The sequence below is a fragment of the Sylvia atricapilla genome, chromosome 10, assembly GCF_009819655.1.
Source record: "Sylvia atricapilla isolate bSylAtr1 chromosome 10, bSylAtr1.pri, whole genome shotgun sequence".
Lineage (NCBI taxonomy): Eukaryota > Metazoa > Chordata > Aves > Passeriformes > Sylviidae > Sylvia > Sylvia atricapilla.
The window spans coordinates 20800424-20828230 of record NC_089149.1 but is presented as its reverse complement, the minus strand read 5'-3'; the positions used below and the strand labels follow the sequence as shown (position 1 = coordinate 20828230).

General features: G+C 41.3%; 1 long non-coding RNA gene across 1 annotated transcript in view; it reads left to right on the top strand.

The window, feature by feature from the left end:
• The first annotated feature begins 7412 nt into the window (after positions 1-7412).
• The window catches only part of LOC136365797 (uncharacterized), a 44185-nt gene continuing 23790 nt past the window's right edge, over positions 7413-27807 (top strand). The window contains exon 1 of the long non-coding RNA XR_010744413.1: positions 7413-7602. This is a non-coding gene — a long non-coding RNA (uncharacterized lncRNA). The remainder of the gene's footprint in view (positions 7603-27807) is intronic.

Genomic DNA, 27807 nt, shown 5'->3' with positions numbered 1-27807 from the left:
GTTTTTAATTATTTGCAGTACCTGATATCCTTAAGAAAAGAGTTTTCTGTCTGTGTGCATGTCAGGTTCTCCCTGCAGAGTTTGGCCCAGAAACAAGTATGCATCTCCTGCTTCTAGAATGGCCCCATACATCGTCAGCTCTAATTGTACAGGAAGCCACTCCTGCCCTTTTAAAAGTCAATGAGAGCACCAAAAGGGCCTGGGGTTGTTGAAAATTGGGATTTCTAAGAGTCCACCAGGGATAAATGTAATGATAACACATCCAAAGACAATAAAATTGTAATTATGTATAAACTGCTACTAACTTAATTATAGATATTCTACACAAAAATCTGGAATCCCCTTTTCTCACAGGAGAAATCCTGCTTTAGTCGATAAGGCTGTGGTGTAAAAACAAAGTGGGACTTGGCTGGGATGCACATGACTGCAATTTGCAGGCTTTATCTGAGATTCTGCATTGATTCTTTCCTGCACTGAAGATTTGTGCTGCACTGTTTATAATCTTTTATCTTCCATTAAATATCTTTTTAAAGGGGAAAACAAGTCTCAGAACTAGTCCCTGACTTCGAAATACTTTTGCTATGGAGATACTGGACATGCTGGATGTGCTTCTCAGCAATCATTAAAAATGTAATGACCTGCAATTGTTAAAATGAAACTTCTTTAGTATTAATCCAAAGCTTTCAGCATAAACATTTAATAAAAACTTTGGGCAGAAATTCCCTCACATAAATCCAAGGTTGTTCCCTGGTAAGTTTTTTGTTCGGTTTTTCCCCCACACAAATAACAATTTAGTTGCTGTCTTATTTTTTCAACCAGTACCTTGGTTGTACTGATGCAATTTCTTGCAGTGCTGCCTAGTAAATCAGATCAGGGAATGATCTGGATTAAAAATCACATCAAAACCACCCTAAGACCAGCTGGAGAATGGTTGGGAATGGCTGGGGAAGGATGAGCAGGAAAGCTCCTTATGCCAGTACAGATGCTGAGATCTTTTAACCTCAAAGTGAGTATCAGCTGACCCAATGCCAGACCAGGTAGTGGCACTGCACTCTGGCTGTGAGGGTAGGAACTACCCACACATTGCTGATAATGACTGATTTTCTTTCAGTCTTCTCCCCCCATGATTAATTAGTAATTGCACTCATAAGGCAAAATTAATAACTTTGAATAATCCCAGCTTTCTAATTTTTTTTCCTCCTTCTGGCAGTAAATTTTGAATCTAGCATTCCAGCTGAAATGCTTTTCTGAGGCTGTACTGGCATCCTGCACATTCTCTTGGAAAGGGCAAGGCATGGCTGTGCTCCAAAAATAGGGGAGCAGGGAGGAAGACATGTAGTCACTCTGGGATTCATGTTCTGTACCCTGTGTGCAGAAAGTCCCTGCAGAGAGCACTTCAGGGTCCATTTTATCTGCAGGAATTGGCTCATATTCCAGATTCTTTCTTTTGAGGAACTTTGGACACCTGGAGAAGTTGCTCTCCCTGAGATGCTGTCAGGTGAAATGATAGGCCTTTATTTCAGGGGTTGAAAATGCAAGATATTGAATTTTCCGCCTTTTCTTCAAACCAGGGATAGACTAAGCCTTTTCCATCTAATCTTCCATTTCCCCCCCACGTTTTTTTTTCTTTTCACACACCATGAAACCCAGCAATGTCAGCTCCAGAAATTATTGCCCTCTTGTAGAGCGGGCACTGAGTACATTGCAGAACTGGCAAGCAATGGTTTCTAGAAACCCACAGCACCACATGTGGATCACTGCAATGCTTGCACCTTCCTCCTGCACCTTTCTTACAAGTACAGTGTGGACAGGACAAATTGTGTGCCCTGCCTCCTGCTCTTTTTCCTCCTGTAAAAATCCTTGGGACTTCCAGTTGAGAAGAGACCAAAGACTGAAATCACCCTGCTGGTTTACTGGAACATGTGGCAGACATGAGAACTCTCTCCACTTGTACATTTGGACATTGGAAAGACTGTGCTTGCCAAGATTGGGGTATCCACCAGCTCTTAGCTGGAGCCTTCTGAGCAGAGGATATGGCAGGCTCAGCTCATTCCAAGAAGTATTGGAAATAACAATCTCCTGCATGTGTCTAAGTGCTTAAACAGAATACTTAGGGGTTTATTTCAGTTTTTTTCATGCAATAATCTTCTTCAGCAGCAACATCTGATAGCTTTACAAAAAATCATAATGAAGTACTTGAGCAGATTATCCTGGCAAGCTCTCAATTAGCTGAGCCATCTTGACCTATGAATCTGAATAAAAGGTGCTGAGCTTATTGTTGTGACCTTTCTAACAAGCATGAGACTGCAGTGGGTAGAGGAGTCCCTGAAATAGTCCTGACATGGGGCAGTAATTCTGAAAGGTTACACCTACTCAGTTTTCTTTTTTGCTCTCTCTGTGCTGCAAGAGGGTTTATGAGCTTTGGTTAATGATCCCAGCTGTTCCCAAGGAACTCTGATGCAGATAGGCTTGGACTGAGAAATGTAACATAAACAAGGAGTAGCTCTGTGTATCTGTATCTTTTCTTAATCAAGCTGACTCTAAGGCATTGTGTGGGTACATACTGTGCACATCATTGAAATGCAGAGCTTTGTAGGCACTAAACAATCAGTAATGATATATCATATCAGAGAGATATATTATTAAGCAAAGACATCACTGTAAACTTTGTCTGTAATCAAAAGTACAAGAAGTCAAGCTGAGAGACCTGCCTTTCTTACTCTTCTTGGATCTTATGCAAGAAATTTACATGCTCTACATCATTTGGTACTCTTTTTTTTTTTTTTTTTTTGGAAGGTGTTGAGGTGGACCTTCCAGAGCCTCAATCTGCTCTCAAACAGCTACTTTGTCCCAGTAAGGGTCTGTTAATTTGAACGTGTAGACTTCCTTCCATGCCCCTCCACCCAAAGCAGCCTACTCTGATCAGAGTTCCTGCTGCTGCCTGGTGTTTTAATGTGAGATGGATTTAGTCTCATACATTCCTGGTTTTTGAATTCTTGCTGCCTTGGTCAGAGCCAGATATGTTAGAAATGACAGACTTCTGTGACACAGATTTATTGATGTCCTTGTGCGCAGCCAGAACCAGGGCTGTTTTTCCACGTGTCCTGGCCCCAGTTCCTGATGCACCAACCATCAGGCTTGAGCCTCAAAAGGTGTGAATTTACCCCTGAGGGCCCTGATAACAGCACCCTGCCCTATCCTGCCTGTCCTCTAACACCAGGAACTGCAGCATCTCCTGTGCAGTGCCACAGTCTGTGGGAGGGAATGAAGATTTCTGAGTGTGTCAATCACTGCTCTCCTGTGAGACACGAGATCTTTGAGTCCTGCAAGTCCTCTGACTGCTCAGCTGCTGTGTAAACTACAGATGGCAGGGATCCACCTCTCCTCTGATTATGCTTTTTAAAAAGCCCACAAAGGCACTACAGATACCTTTTCCTTAGACCTGCAGTGAATGTGGCAAATGGAAGGGGCACCTTGCAAAGGACTGGCATGCTGTGTCTGCCTGCAGATCTTCATCCATGTTCAGCTTGGGTCAATCTTGAATAAATGCAGAAGTAAAATGCAGAGAGGGATATCACTTACAGGTGAAAAAAAAATTACTACATTTACCTGCTCCTGTGCTGAAATGTTTGTTGAAATATTTAGAAAAATGCAGGTGGAAGGGACTTCTGGAACTAATCCAGTCCAATCCCCTGCCCAAGGCAGGACTGTCAGAAGGTCCTGAGGTTAAGTGCATATAATCCACATATCACAGAACCAGTTTCCACAGTCTTTGCAGGACCTTTTCCAAGCCCAGCTGTCAGGATCATCCTGTTACCTGTGTATAAACAAATGGGTGGAGTGGGGAATTCACAGCTTTGGAGGATGAGCTTTATAAAACACAGAAAAGGAAAAGTCCTGACTGAGTTTTGTGGGAACACAGAATTGCAGAAGCATATAGGCTGGATGCTTTCAGTACAGTCATAGGTTTGAAGCCAGAGGGGACCATTAAAATTGCCTGTTCTGACCCTCTTCATGATGATATGACTATTCAGGGCCATTGAATAGTCCTAATGCTGGAATAAGAGTCTGCTTAGCACTACTTTTCCATTACAATTTCTAACTATTATAACATTTTTCTGAGTTATTCTCTAACCCCTAAATTACTCTTTTTCATATAAGGCTGTCTGTCAATCTGTTCTTTACTCCTCTGACAGCTCGTCCCCACCTTCCAGTGTCTTGGGTGCCTTTTTTTCTGCTGTCAAACTCAGGCTAATTCATTTTCAGTTCCCTTAAGAGACCTGTCTGAGCACTGAAGGATCTGGACTCTCGCTATTTCATTAGCCCTCATTATTTTTCAGTTAATGGTTAGCTGGCAGCATTGGTTTTGATTTTTTTTTAGTAATAGGAATGAAGCAGGTTTGTATTTTATAGTCCTTCCTCGTCAGTCTCTGGGAGAAAAATATATCTGTCTACAAAGATATTACAGCCTCCCTGAACGCAGGCTTTATTGTTATTTGCATCACTTTCAGTTATGCACAATTTTAGTGGAGAAAGTACATGAAGTTGGAGTGCATGCAGCTGTGCAGGATGCTGGCAAACCCTGCCACAGATGCTCCCTTCCCTTCTTTGTGACAGGACCGTCATTTTCTCAAGGCACTGAGAGGGAACCTGCTGGCAGAGACAGCAGAGGAACAGCACTTGGTTTTCTCATAATGTTGAATGTTTTCTGAGACTTTAAAGATACAACAGAGCTTTTAAGGGTAACATGATTAATTTTGCTACTCTGGAAGAAAGCACAGAGAGTTATTGACTTCAAAGTGTCATTGTTCAGGCTGGCTTTGCAGCCAGCCAGTGCTGAGCCGTGGTTTTCCAATAGGCAAGTGGGAGTAGCATGCCTCCCTGATTACCCTCCACTGATGTTATTAATTAATCAAGCACAAGCTCGTTACAATGACTGAAGAATGACTCATGAACAATCATACTGGCTTTTTTTTTTTTTTTTTTTTTTTTTTTTTTTTTTTTTTTTTGGGGTGGAGAGACAAGAAATATAAAAAATATAACAGTAGCATTAGCATGAAGTTTTCAAAAGGAATAGGGGTGTTAGTTTCCCATGTTTCCTCAGCTGCTTTGGTAATCTCAGCTCATGCAAAATCTATCAGAAAATTAGCTAAGTATATCTAAATTCAGAAGAGCTTAATCATCCCGTTGAATTTACCTGTATTAAACTATGGATGCAGGGTGACTTGTGGATGCAGGGTTACCTGATCCACTGAGCAACAAAACTTTGAAGTCTGGGATTTGATGAGCACCAGTAATAGCCTTTACCTTGAGCAGCAATTGCATGTGAGCAGCCCCTCTCAGATCAAGGTGCTTGTCACCTGTGATCACTTTAGCAATAATCTGAGTGATTATCTGTAAAAAAACATATTTCATTCTTCCAACCTGGCCAATCTCAGGATCAATATGAATTCTCCATTTTTCATTTCTTCTCTCATAATTTATTCTCTACCATGGAAAAAACCATCTCTGTAACTGAGTTTACATGGAATGTAAAACCTTTGCAATTAACATTGGTTATAATTATGTTTCAGCTCTGATGGGGGGAAATGACAAGAAATTTATACTTAACAGAGAAAGGAGGAGATGGAGAAAGGATTATGAGTAGTAGTGTTTGGTAATGAGGTTAGTGACATAAAAGAGTTATCCAGAATTAGCAGCAGGAGCAGCATTTGCTTTCCTGTTTTTCCCAGAAATGGTTCTGCTAATAAAACAAGCACAGATGTGGAATGGTTTTATAGCACATCCTTAAGTATCCTCGTGCAGTGTCTGAAACCTAATCATTACAATGTTTTGCATGAAAGCCAGAAAGTGAGCAAGTCATTATGTTGCTACGTGTTGACATGGTTCCTCGGTATCTTCCTCCTGAAATAAATACAGCCTCTCTGTAGATTTGCTATAATTGGATTCTACTGCACTGTAATATGTAAATTATAAACTTCAATTAGTGGTGTATAAAAATAGAAAGTCATGTAAATGTCTTAGGGAAGAGTGTTTGAACAACTATGAATATTCAGGATAACCAAAATGTGTACTATTTTGTTACAGTTGTTCTCATTACCCTGAATTTTAGGGTGTTTTTGTTTGATTTTTACTTCTAGTTTTGCAGTCCTTGTTTGGTTGAGCTGTGGCAGTGAGCTGTATTTCACCTGTGTGAATACAGCTGACTGGAGGTGCATTGGCTCTTTAGTCTGTCTGTGGTACTTTGATAGCTTTAAAAAATAGGTAAAAAGATGTTTTAATTTGTGATGCTTTCAATTGCTGTTAGAACACTGTTATAATCTGAATGTTCATGTTGCCTGTTACTGTTCCTGAATGGTCTGTGGGGAGTGGCTTCAGCAGTTTGTGAGTCTGGCTTTTTAAAGGTATGAGAGTGAGGACGGTTCATGCAGCACCTCCTGGAAGGGCTGTTGGTACAGAGAGGCACATCCCCCCACAGGACACTCAATGCCTACTTTTCCCAGAGGTGACACTCCCCAGGTGGGTTCCCCCAGCAGAGCAGAGATGGTCACACGACAAGAAGGAGGGAATTTGGAGGCAGGTTTTCCTGGATAAGACATTTCATAGCCCCGATGAGCTGGGTTTCACCGCGGCGCTGTGCCTGGTGCTCACTGCTGTGCCAGGAGAGGCTGGTGTCTTACAGACCTTAGCAGGGAGCAGATGGGAACAAAACCTGCAGCAGCTGTACTGGATCAAGTGGTGGAGCCTCATGCACAAGGCATGAGATTGGACTTGCTGATGTAATTTGTCAAGTACAGTTGTTTAGAGGCAGCCAGCAGGAAAATGGAAGAGGGGTGAGTTCATCAGTGCCAGCTGAGTTAATAGAACAAAAGAAGCAGTCTTTGCTCCTTACTTATTTTATTTTATCAGTGAAGCTCACTTGCTTTGATTCCTTAAATAAGGGCAACCAAGCCTAAATTCCATTTTCATCTTTTGCACCAGGCTCAACTCTGGTTCCCTCAGGACTTTCTGTTCCAAACTTCTCTTCCTGACACCAGCTACCTGTAGAGAGGTATTCCATATGCATTGCACTGACACTGCATCAGCATGCAGGATTCAAACAAATGGGCTGGGAGTTCATGTCTTAAGGTGAGTTTTACAACTGGTGTCCATCACCATTTTCCAGAGAGATCATTCCAGTATAGTCAAATTACATTTACTTTAGTGATGTGAGTAACACCAAGCTTTCAGTGGTATAGCTTATTCTACATGGATGTTTCTCAGGAAGTCAAAATTTATTTTCTTACCCATCTGTGGGAGGACAGATAAAGATGGTGTTAAAGGCAATCTTGCCCCAATATACTGGAGCTGTGTTAATTACCAAAGAGTAGAACAGCCTTGCCTTCACAGCTCTGGGTGGGATAGAAGAGTGAGTTGGCTGGTAGGGGATCAGTTGGAGTCTGCTGGCTGTGCTGTGAGGAGGAAGGGACAGGAGGCTGTCTGACAGGGTTAGGTGGCCGTGCTAGGGACTGGAAGGAGTGAGCTGGAACTGCAGAAGGAAGAGAGAAGGAGAGAAAGAGCCAGAGCTGTGTGGAGCTGCCCTTGAGAAGCTGCACAGAAAAGGTATGAGGGTCTTTTAGATAACACAGTGCTGATGCTTGAAGCCTTCTTTGGTGTCAGTCATACCTCCTCTATCAGCCATCTAGAGGATTTCAGTAACAAAGAGAACAAGAAGGAAATAGGAATTTCTTCTACCTACTACTTAATTCTTAATTGTTATTTTTATCTTAGTGCAGTTTAATGTTATGCCAAAGAAGTCCAGCATTCTCTTTCTGTTGAAAATGTGTGAATTCAGCTGCTTGCCCTTTGTTCACCTCATATTCTGTGTATAGGTCCAAAGAATAATTAAGGAAGAAACATTCAAAAATACCTTGAAAAGACTTAATTTTCATTGAATTCCACTGATGTTGGTGACTAGTTCTTGAAGATTCCGTGTAGCCTATGAGCCTAAACAAACTTATGTTACCATAGGGACAATGCAAGTTCAAGGAACTTTAACAAACTATTGTATTTCTCCACTATTCATTAATGTTAGATGATACTGAAACTTGCACTTTGAGATGATTGAGTGCCATATCTAAAATCCCATGACAAGCCAGGCCTTACATCCTCAGTCAGAAAACAGACCAGGAAAGCTTGCTTAAAAGCAGTACTGATTTCAAGATACTTTTGTATTAAAGTGACAAAATGAAAAACCTGCTGCTTGCTTCAGCAGGGTTTACAGGTATGGCTAAAGTGGAATGCTTTTATTGTTAAGAATTGCATTTCCAGGGAAAGGCCTTTGATACTAAAAAAATAAAAATAAAAACAATTGGCTGTGCCAAAAATCCCTCCACTTCTCTCCAGCTAGACCTGAGCCTATAATACAGCAGGAGACTATCATGATCTTTCATTCACTGTGACCACTATATTTTTTCTTGACAGAGCAATTACTACTTAATCTCATTAGGATAGATGGTAATGGAGCCTAGTTGTAAAATATCCCTTTGTATTTTCTCTTCTATTTTGTTTTGAATATATTGCTTTGATTTTTATCACATTTATGTGCACATTAAGGCACAATTATTCATTGTTAAAGTCAATCTGCAATCAATGTCATTTTCTGTATTTTGTTTACCCAGATTAGAGATTTGATCCTGCTCATTGACTTCAATAAGTGCTTGACTTACCCTCTCCCCCCTCTCTCTTGGATCTCCATTTTACAAAGGAGTTTGTCCTTGGCCCTGGCTTGGTGCACAATGAAAAGGGCCCATGATACAGACTCTTATGTGTTCTGAGGGATGTTTACCTGGGCTGGGCAGGGCACAGTGTCACCCTGTCGAGCCTCCCTGGCTTCCAGCAAAGGATAAATGGAGGACAGGGGCTGAGAGAGTGTGGGAGAAGAAGTGTAGGGAGGAGGATGACAGAAAATAGCCAGCAAATGTTTAGGAAAGAGACAAAGCCATGGCAAAGGCTCTGTCATGCCAGGAGCTGGGACTAGGCTCTCCTGTGGGTATGGAAACCTGCAGGGCTTCTCTGAGCTTTCCTCTTTCACCTAGAAAAAGCTCTTGGGACAGAGGTCTCTGCATATGGGGAAATTCAGTCAATGAAGACAGCTGGAGGGAGGAAAAAGGCATGTTCTCAGTACTTCAAGGAGCAATTTTCTTTGCATTCACTGGAAATCTTCCTCCCCAGTGATGGGATATTTGTGCTCTCCACCCTTTCCTGTGATTTTGCCACTTGTCATATATCCCCTTCTTTAAATTACCAATAAGTAGTTTTTTCTCCTCTGAGCTGCATTCCTGTTCTGGTGAACAAGAAACTTAATGTAATATTAAGCAAAGAAAGAAACTCATTTCCCTATCTCTCCAACTTGACTCAAGCTATCAGTTACCCTGGAATAAAGTGGAGATTAATCTACCCCATGTGTACTTGCAGTATTTAACAATAACAGTCCCCTTGTCTTATCAGTCTCCCTGTGGAAGTTTTGATCACAGAACTGAAGGAAGAATAAGCCTGTGTTTATTCTTGCTGAGGATCTTGACGTTTGGCAGAGTGTTTGCCTTGCTGGTCCTGTGCCAAAGCATTACAGGCTCCATTGGCTGTGCAGAGGTGGGGAAGACAAGGAAGAGAAAGCCCCCATTAGGGAGTGCTGGGAGAAAAACCTGCAGAGATCACAGTGCAGTTTTGCCACCAAACTTAGTTGGGAGAAGTTGCATAGGCAAAGCAGGGTTTTTCCAAAGGCAGTGAACCCAGCCTGCCACAGGGACCATACCAACTTAGCCAGGTTGTGATGTTTTCAGTAATTGAAAGGTGTTACTTTTGCTGTTCTTGTTTTTCTCTAAAGCCAGACTGCTTTCTGATGCTCCAGGTGAGATCATATCCTCCCCACACATATTTCAGTGTGGGAGGAATATCCCGTTAGCTTGATTCTTGCCAATCTGTCCATGCCAGAAAGAAATGTTCTTCCTTGTGTGATCTGAAGAGTCCAAGTAATTTCCATCATGTAATCCTGCCTCAAGAAACCCTTGTAATGTGCTGTGCACAGGAGTTCAGCTGGTCAACTCTGTAGATTAGTGGCACTTAGGAAAGAACATGTTTCATAAAGAGTTTTTGTTTAATAAATGATAGTGAAGAGTGTCCTGGAGTGCTGTAACTGCTAATGTTGCACTTCCTCTGCCACTGCCCTAATTTAATTTCCTTGAAAAGTACATTTCCAACATCTCAAGGCACTGAAAGTGTTTGATGAATGCAGGTATGTGGAGCTTATAATTTCAACCTGGACCGTGAAATATTATTTCACATAAATAACAATTAGTAACCTTTGGAGAACATTCTCAACCTCAAATGTATGACCAAAAGTCTGGTGTCACAGTAACGCCTTTCAGGTGTTACTGTGATTTTGCACCCATAAAGGGAAACTAATCCCCCACTTCTCTTCTGTACCAGTTCTGTGGTCAAGACAATCTCCTCCCTGTGGCTCATCTGTGGAGCACCATGTCCCATCGTTTGGGAAGCAAGGAGAGCAGTGCAAGCTCCTGCATCTCACTGAACCCAAATCTCCTAATGAGAAGGGGAACAGGGTGAGCAGCAGAGATGCTGCCTCCTGCTCTGTCGTTTCCATGGAGGAGCTCTTGTATGATAGCTCGAGCCAAAGAATGCAAAGTTTAGTTTTTAGGGGGGATGAAAAAGGATAAAGAATATTTTTTAAAAATAAATTATTGTTGTTCATACTTATTTGATTTCTGACAGTATATTTCTGGCCCTTTTTTTAAATTAATCCTTTTTCAATATTACAAATATATCATTTTCATTTCAAGCTATAGTTATCTTGCTAAGTTCTACTTTTTCTCCTCTATTGATTTTATTCATGTCTAAAACCTCTTTCTGTCACTCTATAATAGAATAAAAATGGGCTAAATCAAGCACTTTATCCAATCGATGACTCTTCATACTTGACCAAGGATCTCCGTGCCAGAAATAACATTCCACAGTCTGGAAGTGATAAGGATGAAAAGTTCCATTACAACATATTAATCATTGTTCCTCCATTTTTCCTTAGGCAGGACAAGTTCCATTGCTGTTTATTCCGTGACTCGTGATGGGTTTCTCTGGAGCTGGCTTTACAATGAAGCCTAGGCTCTGCATGGTTTCTTTTTTTTTTTTAAAGTACTGTGCCAAAATATATGCCAATATATTGGTTTGAATAATTCCCATGTGCAGTTCCCAGACTGAACACAGTCCTGACTGTGGGAGGGAGGTTGGTCATTTTTCTATGCCTGGCATGAAAAAGCAGGTGTGGTAAGTGGATGGTGAGATCAAGTTCCAGCCATGTGAGGAAATACTTGGATGGGAGATACTGCCTGTGCAGTGAGAGAAGGCAGGAGGTGAGCTCTGGGGTGCAGCAGGGAGGCTGCTGAAATCCATCTTACTCTGCTTGTTTCAGAAGGGAAATAGGCAGAAGGGGTTAGAGGTCTAGGGCTGGTGAGAGCTTATCAAAGAAACACAATCCAGCTGCTTCTGTGTCAGACAGGAGAGGTAAAACTTGTGCTTGATTTGGAGTAAGGTTGTTGATGCTATAAAGTAAATGCCGGAGACACAGTAGAAGAAAATCTTTCCATTTTAAGCTGAATGTTCATCTCCTACCTTGCTACCCTGAACTCTTTCTATCACACTGTGCTAACTAGGACCTGCAGAACCACGTGTTTGTGTTTGCAGTGGTCAGGTTGATCATCACAAACATTGCTGCATCATTGCTCAGCACAGGAATAGATCTAAGAAAATGCTTCAGAGTGGCTGCACTGCCTCAGGCTTCCTGACAGTGCATGGGGAAAGCACAGGGCAGTTTCAGAATGTGTCAAACAATGCAAGGTGTTGAGCATGGTTGTTTAAACAAGGCAGCAGGAAATGGGAGAGAGGCAGTAGTTTTCAGTCATTTTCTTCATCTCTAGGGAGGTTCTGCAACATATTATCCAGAGCTTGCAAATGTCTCCTGAAGGTAGGGATTTCTCAGACAGCCAAGCAGGGCCCTCTCTCCCCACTTCTCTCTCACTGCTTCTATAAAATCAATCAGCAGAAAAGGAAGAGTGATGCTGCTCACTCTTCAGTGGTTTAACCATGATCAATTCCTTCTTCTGCCAGAATGAATTAAGCCACACATCTTCTGGAAGAATACTCTGTAGACAATTGTGGAGAAAGGTATGGTATCATGAACACAAGAAGTTGAGATCAGGGAATCAGGCTAGACAAGGAACTGCAGCTGTGATCTAGTGTGGATTATGCACAGTGGGATCCCTGCTCTCTGATTTTCCCAGTCACTCTGATGCAGTGAACTCCTTTATTTTCTTTAAATTCATTTTTACAGGGAGGGGTGAGCACTCCCATTTCCTACCTCAATCATATATGTTTGGGATACTTCCAGAAGTATTACCCTGGCCCTGGAAGAAGGACATTTACACAGGGTTAGGGATTTCCCTGCAGAGGGCAGATATGGCTTGGAATTGCCTCACTCTAAAGGAGATCCACAGCTGGGGCAAGGCTGTGGTAGAGGCATCTCCTATCCACATCTGTCCTCAATGTAACTACCATCAAGATTACATTATATTTATTTGACCACAGGCTTTCAGGACAGAATTTTTGGCATCACCTGAAATAGAATTTTGGTACTTGAGCTCAAAGTCCTTTATTTAGGAACTGGCTCATGATCAGGGTTGAGGTGACATGTCTTGCCATTAAAACTGGATCTTTAGAAAGAATGTTCTGCCTCATGTGTGGAGTAGAGGGTTTGACCTACAGTTATTTTTTAGCATGCAGAACACGGCACCTTAATTCAGATGTTCATGCTCCCCCTCTTTCCCTCTGAAAGACTTGGACAACTTACACTACTTCCTCTTTATGAAGCAATGCTTTCAAAGCAGGTAAAATTGAACATTATGTGCAGTGTAACTGAGATCAATAATTGGAGCTACTTTACCTAATCTCAGTCCACGTGCACAACTGTTGAGCATTTCTCATTAGAAGTCTGTGGAATGTTCTGACTTCCTTTCACTCAACATTACGTATTTCTTGGTGTTTCTGCACAGACTTGTTGAGATAATTTTTTTGGTGTGTATTCTGTCATTTCCCCATTGATGTGCATCTCCATTTCTTGTCCATTTAGTTAATCAGAAGTTTTGCAGTGACTTATGGAGCTCTCAAAATCATGGTGGGAAATATTTTCTAGGATTTGTCATTTTAAAATGATACAGATTTCTTTAAAAATCCAGCATTCTTGATACTGAACCACAGGTTATGAAGTAGCGATACACAGTGTGGTGGCATGTCTATTATTCATGATAGATCTATTTTGTAAGGAAGGTTATTGTAAGAAAATGCAAAACAAACTGCCACAAGAGGTTATAATAGAGATAGATCACAGGTGACATTGGTTTCTGTAGAAACTATAGGCAGATAAAACCAAAAAATTAGCAGAAGAATGTTTCTTTCCTGGTATTGTTGTCAGAAGGATCAGATAAGTTATTTACTCGTTGCCTTACAAATAAAGGAACACAGAGGAAATGTCATCAGGAAATATTTTGGACTCTAGATCATGTCCAAGCACTTCCATAATCCTAGAAGGATAGCAAGCAGCACTATTGTCAATTTAAAATTGTGACTTATTAAAATCAAACGCTCATGCTTGGATCCTTCCATGCTGCTTGCCCTGAGCTGAGTCTTTAAGGAGCCCTCACCTGTCCGGAGTGTGGAGTACAGAGCTGATCAAAGATGGAATCCTGTCCCTTAAAGCAAGCCCCCATGCCATGGCCCAGCTGGCATAATGCAGTACCAAACCTGTGGCTCCCCCAGGTGAGCCCTCTGAGCTGGCCTTGCAGCAGCCCTGTCACTGGGGTGGGACACTGGGGAAGAGCACAGCCAGCCCCGGGTGAGGAGGGGAGTTGGGATGCTGCTGGGAAGAGCTGGATCTGCACAGCCACCTCCCACCTCCCCGAGCTTGGTGGCCTCAGGGCACTTCCCACATTGCCACAATCTTGTGCAGGGGCTGGTCTGGGGGAGCCCTGCCTGCAGGTTTAGGTGACAGCAGTGGCTGCCCGTGGCTGTTGATGATGACAGCAATTTCTCCTCCACATTACTTTTGATTATCAGTTTTCCTATGACTGGAGGGTCCAGGTTTTGTGAAGGATGTTTCTTCACACATAGTGTAACAGATATCAAATTGACCTAAGGGTTATTTCCTCTAAATTTCCTTTGGGTTCTGTTTTCTTCAGCTGGCTGAAACCAGGTTATTTCAAATGAAATTAGCCTGCCATAAATCTTCTTTTGCCTCCTTTTCTGCCACAGGCTGTTGCTTCCATGTCCATGATCTTAGATGCTCTAAAATATCTTTATTTTAAGATAGATCTTAAGCTGATAATCACAAGAGTGTGCATTTCCATGTTTGAAGAATTTCCTAGTATGAGTAGCACCAGAAGTTGCCCCCTGACCCAAAGGATGTTTGCCATCTTGCTCCTCTTTTGTTGTGAACAGTAATTTTAGCATGTCTTTGTCACTATCAAATTTTGATATTCTTTCTGAAGTAATTCAGAAGGAAATGATTGAGTTTTATAATCCAATGGCTTTTAAATGAGCTGGCCATCTAAGAGTTAAATGACGATATTACAGCTGTTGCTTTATAGGTTGTAAGTGCTTGGTTTTCATCAAAGCCTTAAAGGCCAGTCTATTCCAAGGGGTCAACCTTTATATTAGGTATCATTTATCAAGGATTAACACAAAATTAAGTTTTAATTGTACAGTATGATGGAAAGTTGGATTAGTTTAAAAGAGGTAATAAAAGGAAATTTATGTCCCTAACTGAGTATCAGAGTGGGATTGGGTGACTAGAGAATGCTTAATGTTTTTTCTAGGAAAAGTAAGGAGGTGAAGGCAGAGAGGGCAGACAGGCACTCTGCTTGCTGATAACCCTCCCAGCCAGTGGAGCTGTGCTGGGGCATCGTGCCTGGGTGTTGGGGGATGACACTGCCATAAGCTTTCATTGAAGCCAAGCCCCACAAAGATTAAAGCCACTTAGGGAAAGGCCAGCCAGCCAGCTTTCCTTCCATCCTCAGCCGGGAGTAAAGCTCACTCTTCACTCGTGTTCCCAGCAATTTGGGGCTTGACTGAGATTGAGTTTGACAGTAAAAGAGATAAAACTTATCATTTGGTGTCATGATTCAGTACATAGCCCAGAAGATAAATGACTCATTTCAGAGGCTGATAAAAATGTATTTGTTCGTTTGCCATTATATGATCCGTTATATTTGCAAGCTATCTTACAACTGAAGTAACATCCATTAGCTCCAAACAGCTGCCTGCTGTCCGTAGAGTTAAAAGGAATTAAAGCACAGTTCTGTTTAGGAAACATGTGTGTTTCTTTCAGATTGTAGCCACAGCTTGATGAAGCACCATTAGATACTTGGGTGGCCAGAGGAACAGTCAGTGCTGACACAGACACCCAGGATAATGTCAAGTAAAATTCCTCCAGGGAATTACTCAGTTTGTGCCAGTGCCCCGCCCTACAGGCTGAGTGAGCAGCTAAAGCTCTGCCCTCGAGGAGCCCAGCTCTAACCCAGGGGGGATCCCTGCTGGAGCAGGGCTCTGCCTGTGCATTTGGTCCTCAGTCCTTTTGGGAAAGATGACAAAAAGCCCATGTGAGTATGCAGAGGCTACAGGAGGATGTATCTCTGTGAGTGTGAGTTAAGCAATCTTCATGGGGTTATGTGTTACAAATATCAAACCTTTGAAGCCAAATTTTAAACCAATGGGAGAATATTCCTTCCAGCAGGGCTGGAGTAAATGGTATCTCTTCTGTCAAGGAGCTCTGGGCCAATTTCTTCATCTTTTATGCACTCTCTTTTTTCTTTTGCAATTTCTTCCATTGCCTTCCTTAATGGACTTTTGCCAATCTTGCCTTTGCAAGACTCCTGTGCTGTTTTCCACAACTGTCAGAATGGGGAACAAGCTGTTTTCTCCTGTTTTCTTACCAGTGGATTCACTTTAGCATCCTTTGCACAGCTTCTGTATCAGGACCCAGCCCAGTTGTGCTAAATCCTGCCCTGACCAGTGATAGCCATGGCCTCAAGGACCTCCTCTGTTTCTTTGCAGGAGACATTGCACACTTATGGGAACCAATTTAAACCATTGAGAGATCTATCACCTCATATAGAAGGCATTGTCTTTAGGTCTGCAGGTGCAAAGTGATCTTAAAACCAGAATGAATCTTGGCATGTTTCACACAGGTCCCACAACAGCACGCAATTCCTTCAACAAAAAATTAAACTTAAGGTCCCAGCTCAGAAACACAGTTAAGGCAGTGCTTCAGTTCTTTTCTGATCCATGTTTCAGCTTACACTTTCTTCCCCTTTCCAATGTACTTACACTAATAACTTGATGGGAAGATGTTTCACAGGATATATTTCTGTACCTCAAAATAACTTTCCTGTAGCCTGTGAGATGCAATATGATACGTTGTCCCTCTGTGGAGAAGTTTTTTTTGAATGTTCTTAATAAAATTATTATTACAAATGTAAATCCTTGAAACAAAATGAGATGACAAATGAGAGAAGATTTTATAGATTCTGCAGAAAATAAAAAATATTTCAATGAGCACATTATTTATCAGTCCCATATCTTTTTATTTATACAAGACTTCTCATCATGAGTTGCTTTAATTATCCTTTCAAATACTGTCCTCTAAGTCAGGGAGTACTGTGTTTCCTTTTAGAAGAAATCTGCTGAGAATTAATGTGATTTCAGCCATTTCTTGAGACCATACATATTTTTGTTCATTTTAAATATCCCTTCCATAGCACAGAAGAATGTTTGATTTGTTTTCCTTGGTTTATTTACAAGTCAGTACTGTTTTCACTTTCTGATGATGGCTTTGTAATTAGATTTTTGTCTTCTTCCTCTCCTCCTGAATTTTCCATAATCAACTCCCAAACATGCAGAATTAATTATTAGTGACATTATCCTCCTTTTCCCTTCATTGTCACCTTTCTGAGTTAAGAAGTAAATCTGTTGTCTTGTTAATAATATAATGAAATCTTTTTTACAGGCATGATAAAAAACAGTTTAAACTTTCCTGTACATAAGCCTCAGAATGATGCAGTGTTGTTTCCCCATGATTGACTTGGACACTGGCAACATGCAGAGGAGAGAACAGGGGCAGTGTGGTGCCTGTGGTCTGCAGCATCCCTGGTGCAGCTGTGCCCAGCTCTGGTTGTGTGGGGACTCCTCCCTTCTGGGCTGTTCTTTGGCAAAAGCCCCCTCAGCACTCCCCCTTTTCCCTTAAAGCTTTCTGATGCCTTTTCTCTTCTCACACCTTGTGCCACCTCTTTGTGATACAAAACAGGGGTGACAGAACTAAGGGAAGAGTGACCTTTTGTTCATCTGCACTTCTCCTGGATGATTTTTAACCTATTTTTGGATGAAGAAGGACTTTTTTTTTTGTCTGCTAGGAAAGATCTCTGTTTCAAAACTGAAGAAAATATTTCTGAGCCGTCTCTGAATGTTCAAATTAACTTTTCAGTGGTTCTTAACTTTTCTGTCTGTCCCAGATTTTTCCAGGCAATTGTCTAGATGCATAACGAAGCTCCTTCCACATTTAATGAAAAGGAGATTTTTTGCCAGTGGGAGTGAGACAAACCATTTACTGCAAACTTGGTTGGTTGGTTGGGGATTTTTTTCTGCTTACACCAATCTACTGATCCCTGGTGGTTATTCTGTAATATTTGGTACATAATACATTTCTTCCTTTCTCATCTGCTTGTTATGTTCACCTGTGGTAGCTGGGGAGGGACCTGCCTTTCCCAAGGACTTGATGGTGCAAAGAACAGCGTTGTGAGGTTGTTTAGGGATTAGCCCCATCTAAATAATAATTAGCAGAGCTGGCTGTTTAATTAGCTGTGAGCAGTGACTTTGTTACCTGTACTCTCTATGAAAGATGGACACAAGACAGATGAAGTTTTCATCAACAAAACCCCATTATTCCTGTGACACATTTATCTGTTATATTGCTTTTGTATCCTGCCAGATAAGAATTAAGTCCATGCAACACAGTTCACCTCCAGCACCTTTCCAGAAAATCAGAACAAGACTTGTTTTGTGTGCAGCATCAATTAACCCTGGCAAAAATGTACTGTCATTGATTGAACCTTGCTTACTGAGTTAAGGACAGTGCAGCTTTCCTTGAGAAAACACCTATAAATACCCTGTGCTGTCAAGGGGGAGAGTGCAGACAGAGGGAAAAGGCATATCAGGGTTCAGTCTGTCCATCTGCAGCAGCTAATATCTCAGTGGCTTTTTATGATGGTTAATTATCCAAAACACAAGCAGGTTCAGGAGCATTTTCCACCAAGAAGGCAACAATCCTCAATAAAAATTAGCATAGAGAACAAGGAATTTTTCAGTCATCCAGTTTGGACTCAGCTACCTGTTTCATTAACAGCTATGACTGATTGTCCTGGACTTTATTCTTACCTCATTCTCCTCCTTTTTAAAATTAAAAGAATAGTTTAATGACATTCATGGTTTGCTACTTAGCATATTTCCTCCAGAATGCAGCAGATTTCAGAAATATGTTTCAGTCCCCATCTGTTACTGTGGCTGGTACCATTTCTATCATTTTTTTTCTGCAGCTGTACAGTGTGGAATTGTGACAAGAAGTTCAATCTATTTTGATAACGTGTGATTGAAAAAATGGTTATTGTGGTTCTATCTCATGACATTATTTCTGAAAAGGAAGCAATACTGGTTTTCCCACCCCCCCAAACAGAGAATATAGACTCTATGCTTCAATAAAAACATGCAAGCCCCCTTTTCCTTAATTATTGTCTAGAAAAATGAAAAGAAATGAAAAAGTATTTCACTCAGGAGCTCAGGGATATTTGCCACAGATCTGTTAACCACATCCTGCAGGGCAGGTCACAGCTATCTGCCTGCTGTGTGCACCTCACCATTTTGGCAGCAACTGAAAACAGGGAAACCCCCAGAGAGGGCGATTTGCATTCCTCGAGCCTCTCCCATCCTTTACTCTGCCCTCATTTTAGCAGTTTGGTTTCTTCTGTAATATTATTGATTGCAGAGCCATTGATCAGAACTGATCGATAATTGGCAGTCTGGATTTTAGCATATGCTGCACGTTTAGAGAAGTAAACCCTGACATTCTCAAAGTGAAAAAAAGTATTTCAGAAAAGTCCCACCTACCCCAGTCATACCTTGGTTTCCATACAAGATCCACCCCAGAGCCTCTGCTTGGCTGCCAGCCTCAGATTCCTGCAGAATTCAATGGCAGCTGCAGAGGGAACTTTCAGAAGCACATCTTTAAAAAGAGACTTGGAGGGGAAAGAGCTTGCTCCTCTCCCTCCCCTGCTCCTACCACTTGTAAATGGTGTACAAAGCGGTCTGAAAAGATGGAGCAGGGAAATCTTCAAACTTAAGCCTTCTGGGTCACCTTTTCATATCCTAAAATAAGCTCAGCAGCAGAGACCTTGAAAGGCTTTTCTTTTTGCCAGACTGCTTTAATGAGAAGTGTATAAACTGACACTGATCTCTTCACATTAGGGTTTATTGCCCTGCGATGCTGGAGATGTTTTTAAGCGATAAAGTTCTGCTCAAGTGTTCAGTAAATAAATGCAGTAATGGAGAGATTTGGCTTATGTCAAGAAGAGATGAACCGAACAGAATAGGCCATAATAGGCAACTTTTTCATGAAAACATCGGGGTATTACAGGAACAATGGTGTTTGTCAGTGTCCTTTGAACTCGATGAGAGTGAGTTGCGTGTGGTCTTATTTTAAGGATGATAAGGGAAATTGGATCAAGTCTAAGAGTGGCTTTCTAAATTCTCCTCTTGGCTCTGCCATCATCTTTAGTAGATGCTGCTAAGGCAGATCAATGTTTCTGTTGATGCAAAGTAATCTTGCCATTGGAAGAAGTCTAATTTAGACGCAGCCTAATTTAATTTGCTGTGTTTGGACATGCTGTTTAATCCGGTGTTGAGAACCAAATCTTAGAACAGCTTTTCTTGGCTGTACTGACAATTACACAAGTTAAGTGGCTGTGCCTTTTGGGACAGCATGTTCACATCCTTGTGGCAGGTTTATATTTGTTTTATTTAGGTGCTATGTCAAGTCAGGGCTTATGTGATAACCACTCAGGCAGACAAATTAGATGTTTCTGTTCTAATTAATCTCAAGTAACTTTTATTGGACGCCTTCAGGATTATTACTAATGAACATATTCAAGATAGATTACTTATAAACAAATACTTATGTCTTTATCCCTAAACCATCATTTAAGTCTGAAAATATTGTCACACGATTTCAGAAAGTTGTGTTCTATCCAGTGTAAATGTAATGATTACATTACCATCACATTCACAAGCTGTCAGCTGTCAGATTTTACTGGTAAATATATTGAAGTAAATAGAGAAGCAGCATTGCAATTTCTTATGTTAATGGAGCTCTGTAGCTATTAAAACAGTCTAAATACATAATAAATAAATAAAACTCAACTTTATGTAAAATGCTGACATGGGACATGATCTGTTTGCCTCTCCAGCAGTTTGTGACACTAATGGAAGCATGAGGTTGGGACACTCCACCAGCGGGTCTGTGATTAACCTCCCCTTGTGTGTTAACCCTGGCAGGGGATTTGCCAGCTCAGGGGGAATCTGCTGGCTCTCAGAACTTTTGAATATTTTGGGTGCAATTTGCCTTTGCTGACCTCTTGGAGGGAGTGGATTTCTCTCTTGCCAAGTTTTCTTGGGGCAGATGGGAGATGGAAAAGCTTGCATTGCAGAAATAAGCAGGGAAAAAGGCAGTTTTGTGTTTTTCTGGTGGAGTGGAGGGGAAAGTGGGGCTGGCAAGGTACTGGGATGAACATAACTCTGGGCTCTCTTTCTCAGTGTTTATGGAAAATGACCCATCCTTCCCTCCCAGCTGACTCTTTCCTTGCTACAGGGCTGGGAATAACACTGAAGTGAACAGTAAAACATAACGTGCCCCATCTTACAGTGTGACATACCATTTTTCCCTGGCATCTCATAACTTACCCTTTTCTACAGCTTTTTGTTCTGAGCCAAATGTCACAAGTTAATGCATGAATAAATGAGGACGGTTCTCACCACTTCCGTGATATGTTGCAAAATATACACAGGTGGTGCTTTAAAGGCTGCCATTTGCCTCAATAACTAAATACCATTTGCATTTTACTGGCTTCTCTGTGTGTCAGATCCTGCACCTGTTCCAGACCGATTTCAGTAGGCATTGTACCAGAGCCCATATTTTACTTCTTTCCAGTGGTAAATAGGTCAGTATTTCAAGACAGAAATCTATTAGAGAGAAAGTTAAGTGTTCTGTCTGAGAGGAAATATGGTGTGTATGAAGTTAAATTAAAAATAAATTGGGTAATAATCAGTCAAAATTATAGAAGTGCTGGAGAAATCCGTCCAAACAGGAGATGTAAAAAAAAGGCAAACAAACTCCAACTTCGAACTCTCATGTTTCAAATTCCTGTTTCCATAAAACCTGTAAGTATGTGCTTAACTTAGATATATGACTTGCCCAGCTGTAATCAGGGGTAAAACACATATGCTTGAAGTTATAGGTATTGTTATGTACCTTGCTGATCTGTAGCTGAAGGGGTCAAGTATCTCTGGAAAACATAGCTCTGATTACATGTAAAAAAATCCACTTATGTTCACAATATTTGTTCCATTGAATATTCCTTAAAATACGGCAAGTTTGACCATGATTAGAGGTATTGTGACAGTAGATGTTATGACTCTTAATGAACAATAGCAAGAATTGTTTAAGGGTTATTCTGAATGCATAAATGATGCAAAGGATCGTGGCTTTGGAGAGAGGTGATTTTTAATATTCTTGTCAACACCAAGTGCTGCTCTAAAAAACCCTTCTCCTCTTTCAAGGCATTATAACCTATCTGGAAGGATTGCTGGTGGTTTTCAGCTTGCTGTACTCCAGTAAGGTGCTAGGAGTGGTTCCAGTGCAAATTTGAGCAATCCCAGCCTAAAGCCATCTGTCAGCCTTCACAGGCATTTCATCCTGTGCCTCTCAACCCCAGCTAAGGACTCAGAATCAGTCTGAATGAGAGTGTTCATGATGTTTACAGTTTACATTAAGCAGCTTTTAGAAAGGAAGAAAAGCTTTTACTTCACAAATTAATCGCTCTGTATATATTATTAGGATGTACTAATAGGGGCTAGTGTACACAACAAAAGCAGAATAAAAACACATCAGCTCTCTTTGTCAGGCAAATCAGAGTTTTTAAGAGTTGCATATACACAAATTAAATTATGCTAAGAAATTTATAATGCTATTAGGTGGCCTTTACAGGGTTTAAATTTATGAAGGAGCATTTAGGCTTTCCAGTTGTCAGTGGTGTGTGTACACACTGAGAGCTGTAATGAAGAGAGTTAGAGACCGAGAGCAGAATTCAGCACACAACTAGAAAAATGAACTAGCAGGGGCTTGAAAGAAAAAATGTCTATGCTTGTGTATCCAGAATTTATTACAGACACCTGCCATTTAGGAGTTTAGATCTCCAGCTATCTTGTTCAGGGGTGGCTCTGCACCCAAAGCAGGCAGTTGTTTGGCTCTAATCTCAGTGGGAGATGGAGCATTGGCAGCAGCAGGAGGGCTTGTGCTGCATCTGCCCTGAAGGGGCTGCAGAGAATCCTCCAACCTTCTTTTCCTCAATAAAATGTTTGGTTGATTTGGCATATTTTAATTTTCAAAGACTCATTTCCCCCAACTGTTTTGGAGAGAGAAAACATGGAGCCTGAGCTGGGTGTCTGCTGTTGACCTCCCTCAGTACAGACAGAGGGGTCAGGAGAGCTCAGACCAGCAAAAGCCCTGGGGCTGAGTCAGGTGCTTTACCAAATCTGTGCTGTCCTGAAGCAGCTTGTACAGTGTTTGCTGAGGGAATCTTACTTTGGCATGCCTGTATTCCTGTCACAAGGTACAGGTTTCCCCAGAAGCAGCTCTTGGTGTGGATGTTTGTATGACCAGAGACCCTTTGAATCAAGTGTCAGAATACAACAGAAATGTCACATGGTGACCATAGAAAAATACTGATAACCTTGGAACTGGTGGTGGAGTGCTCTGGACCAGTCCTTCAGTATCCCCAAGAGATTTATAACACATGTCCAGAAGAATCCTTGGGAACATCCGAGCCACAGCACTCCATCCTTCACAGCTTTTCTCAAGGCATAGTAAGCCAGTGTATTTGTTCAGATGAAAAAGTGGAAACAGTGTGACTTTCACTCAGATGTCTGCTGTTTGTTTTTCAGCACTAAAAAAAAAATGTATCTTTCAGATAGGTGCAGCTTTTTCTGCAGGAAGTTGAGTCTCAATTAAAATAATAGTATTTATAAAGAAAAGGTAATGAGAGTGCTCTCACAATATAACATTTTGACTTTTCCTTCCTCAGCCATTATGAGGAATACAAATATTCATCTGGGACCATTGAAAAATACCATTTATATAAATAAAATCACTCTGTCTCAGTTGGCTGAACCAACATCTTAAGTGCTGAAGTACATTTATGCCTACTGCACGAGGAAGGGTGTTTTATAGCCTTAAAAAAACACCTTAAAATTACCACTGTAGAGTTGAACTAAATTTTTCCCCATTTTGCTGTAGTAGGAGGCAGCACACAATTGTGCTGCCCCAAAGCAGACCTAAGAGGTGCCTAGTGCTGGAGTAAAATCAGGGCTATGTGAAAATTGTGGCCATTTTCATCACCCAGTGGCAGTGATGTTTTAACAGGTGGGTTCCTGCTACTGGATGCCTGTTAATGGCAGGTGCAGTTTCCTTGTGCTCCGTGTCAGCCCCCTTGGACTCACTGTGAGTGACCCCTTGCTGCCTGGGCTCTGGAGGGAGGTCCAGCCCTGCCTTTCTTGCTGACACTGGTGCCATTTGGCACAGCACAGCCCTCCCCACCACCTCGTTGGCATAATAAATTAAGGAAGAAAAGCACCTACACAAACAAAACCAATGGGGTGCTGAGCTGTTATTCCTGAATATATCATCTGCCAACCCCAGCCCACACCTAGGCAGAGTTCTGAGGGTCCCTGTGCTCTGTGCCTTCCCGTGGGGCTGAGAGAGCTGAGCTGTGCAGCTCCCATTGCTGCTGAGGGAAGCTGCACCACTGATGTGCCAGTCACTGCTCCGAAGAATTTCCCTTAGAAATATCACAGAGCGAGGCACAAAGCACACAGAGTGCACATCAATCACAGCTGCACCCTGGCTCGCTGCCTGCCTGCTGCTCCACTCACAGCTGCACTCTGCACACTCTCAGAAGGTTTCTGCTCTTACCTGGGTGGAGGAGAGTTCCAGCCTGTCTCATGCACCACGTGGATCTCTTGGCAGTGAATCTTCCTGAGGAGACATGTAGAGAGCTTTTTGAGAGTGGAAAGGAATTCTCTCCTTAGTGTTTTGGGTTGGGAAAAGTGCTTCTCTGTACACAGCACAGCAGAAATTCCAGCTAACCTGGCTGTCCAGAGGCCATGTTGCTGTGCAAGGTGCATTGCCAGTTATGCCATCCTGAACCCACCCTCCCATGCTGCTCCTGCCTCTGTGATATCTCTGGAAGTCACTTCTTGGCAAAGGCGGGATGTGCTGTGTTCCTGATTCAGCCAATTTGCCTCCCTGCATGCACCCCTCAGGCCATCCCTGGGGAGTCAGTGCATGCAAGGCACTGCTCAAACATGAGCATTTTCCAATCCATATTTAAGCAGATTTAAAAACAGGCTTTTTGGCAAGTAGGCTCACCTGTGACTCCTGTTGGCTTTGAAAGGATGAATTCATGATGTTCCTTAAAGTTGGATGAGTCTTTGATTCTTTTGGCCAGCATTTTAAGTCTAATATTTTAAAACATTTCTCATGTCATATCATGACCATATAATAGAAAAACTATGGGGTGAAAGCTGAATCATGGACTTCCAGCCACGTATTGCTTTATTCAGGAATGTTACTGAGCCTGTGCATAACTGTCCTGCCTTCCAAAAGAGTAAATTGTATAAGTATGCTTTAAAAAAGGAGCTGAAACTAATGTGTGTTTTTCTTTGCAAGTTTGGATTTTGGTGACCTCCATTTTCCAAATGAAGTCCTTTCTGAATCTTCCACCTGCAGATTATGGTGTAACAGGTTTTTGGGCTGCTGCTTGTGTGTAGTGATCATTTGCTGGTGTCATCTTGTGTGCTAAACATCAGCATCTTCAGATTCTCATCACCTGTTCTCACAAATGCTCTCAGAATTTGGAGCTGCCAAAATCCTTTTGGATGTTTACCTATTCTTATATTTATGAGGCTTTTCAATAAACATCAAGCATTTCTATGTTTTGTTTGCTTTGAACAGGTACCTATTTTCTAAACACTGGCTGCTATATACCATGAAGGATTGGTTCTCATAGCTATTAAGTCATTTTTTTCCAACTGAGATTTATTGTCTACGTGTCTGCATCAGAAGGGAAACTCCATAAAGATAAGCTCTTTTAGATTGGCCGTTCCAGAGTCAGAACACTGGAATGTGGAGGGAGCATTTACCTCATGACTGAGGATTTCTGCAGGACCCCAGCTCAGAGCCTGCCCAGCTCTGCGGGTTGTGCTCTAAGGTGCTCTCCTGCTCCAGCCATGGATTTGGCCTTGAGAGTTGTGTTGTTTGAGCTGTGTGCTAAGGGAATGTGCAGGGATGTGGGCATTGTTCTGTTGGCATGGAAGTTACCTAGACTTATGTATGTTTACTTTACTGAACCTACAAGATGAAGTACTTGAAACAGTTAATTTATAATGAGACATAAATTCACTAACATGGTAAAGAACTTACTGTAAAATGATGGACAGCTCTTATTAGAATTCCCCTACTAATGCAGTGCAACACTCATTTATTATTATTATATGTCCAAAAGTGCTTTTGGCACAGTTTTGACACACTCTGCTAACAGACATCCAGTCCAAATTTATTGCCAAAGATAGATCCCCATAGGAATGGCAAACTATCCACACTGTTTCTGTGCTGTCAGATACCACACTCTGCCAGCTATCCAAACAACTGCAGGCAGGGGGCCAGGGAAAACATATTATAACATATTATAAAACTCTATTTTGACTTGCACCTTTGTTAAAAAAACAGGAGACTGGATTTTAAAGTAATAATAATAGAAGAAATGCTTTTGAATTGGAGACCTAGTAATCTGAAGGTAATTCAGTGACCCATCAGACTAATCACATATAAAATTCTGCAGTCAGTGCAGGGACGTGAAATGCAAACTCCTACACCTCACCATTAATTTCTTCTAATTTATGATATAATATTGAGCAACGATTAAATATGTCATCCATAAAGGGAGAATTGGATGAAGTGATTTTCCAGTAATTAAAAAAATGCATGGAATCTGGGTCAGTTTTCCAACAAAATACCCAACATAAATTGATTCGGAGAGAGACTAATCCATGAAACATATGATTTCAGTTCATTATCTGATTTCTGAAATGCTGTAGTACCTGAGGATCTTGTTTTCATTATCTAGGCAGATGGAGAGGGATCCAAATTTATTTTAAAACGAGAGGGGCGCATTGCAGTCTCTCTGTGGTGGAAAGCATGCTGGCCATGATTGCAGAGGGTGTCAAAACTTCAGGAAGTTCAGTGTGTAGGTAGGGGAAAAGCAGGTTAAATCTCTTCTCTGCCCCTTCCCTTGCAGGAATGTTCTGAGTTGCTGTGGCATTCCCTGTCTCTCTCCAGTAAAGATGGGCCAAGTCCCACTTGCTGTAGCCATGCAGTTGGTTTGCTTGAAGCCAACAGAAATATTTTTCTAAGTAACAAGAGTGGTCTCTAGCTGCACTAATTGCACACATTTTTTCTCTATTCATCAAAAAAAACTGCCCACTGATTTCAGTGAGCATTAGATGTAGGTTTATAGCTTATTTCTATTTTACTATGGTAAATTCCTACTGGTTTTTGAGATGCTTTTCTGGCAGAAAGTCTGTGAGATTGTCCAGACTGCAAGTAACTCCCTGGTAGGATATTTAAAGTTTGGTGTTTGTTTGTTTTGGGTTTTGAGGTGTTTAGGTTTTTGGTTTTTTCTTTTCTTTTTGGCAACAAGGATTATAATCTTATTTGAAGCCAGACAGTTTCCCTGTTCCACTGTCAGTAATTTCAGCAAAGTAGATTGTGAGATTTTGTTTTTTAAAATTAGGATCTCTGTATTCCTATTTCATTAGAAGAATTACAGATTTGTAATAAAGGATTTGAAATCACCCTAATTTAATGGAAGCTCTTTCTAATATGAATGATAGAACCAGTACAGGACTAATCAAATGTATTAGTGCACAGAAGGGAGATTGCACAGGGTCATTTGTCTTTTTGTCCATGTTTTATGTTTGCTATATTATACTATTTTTTTCCATTTTCCCTTTGCTTTTTTTCTGAGCTTCAACTGAACAAATTCACTTAGGGTTCATTATAAGATGGTCCAGGAGTAGATTACATAGTGCTTAATGGATTGTATTTCTGCAAGACCATTTAAAATGCATTTATTAGGGAGGTTAGGTTTATAGTAAATTAATATGAATATCAAAAGATTGTAATATTATATATGATTCTGGGTTCCATAATTTTAACAGTTTTGTGTGAAGGTCCACCATCTTTGTAGACCATGCAAGTGATATGTAAGTTGAAACAATTGCTGCTTTCTATAGAGCTTTCGTGTTATACTGTTTGCTCAAGGTATTTTA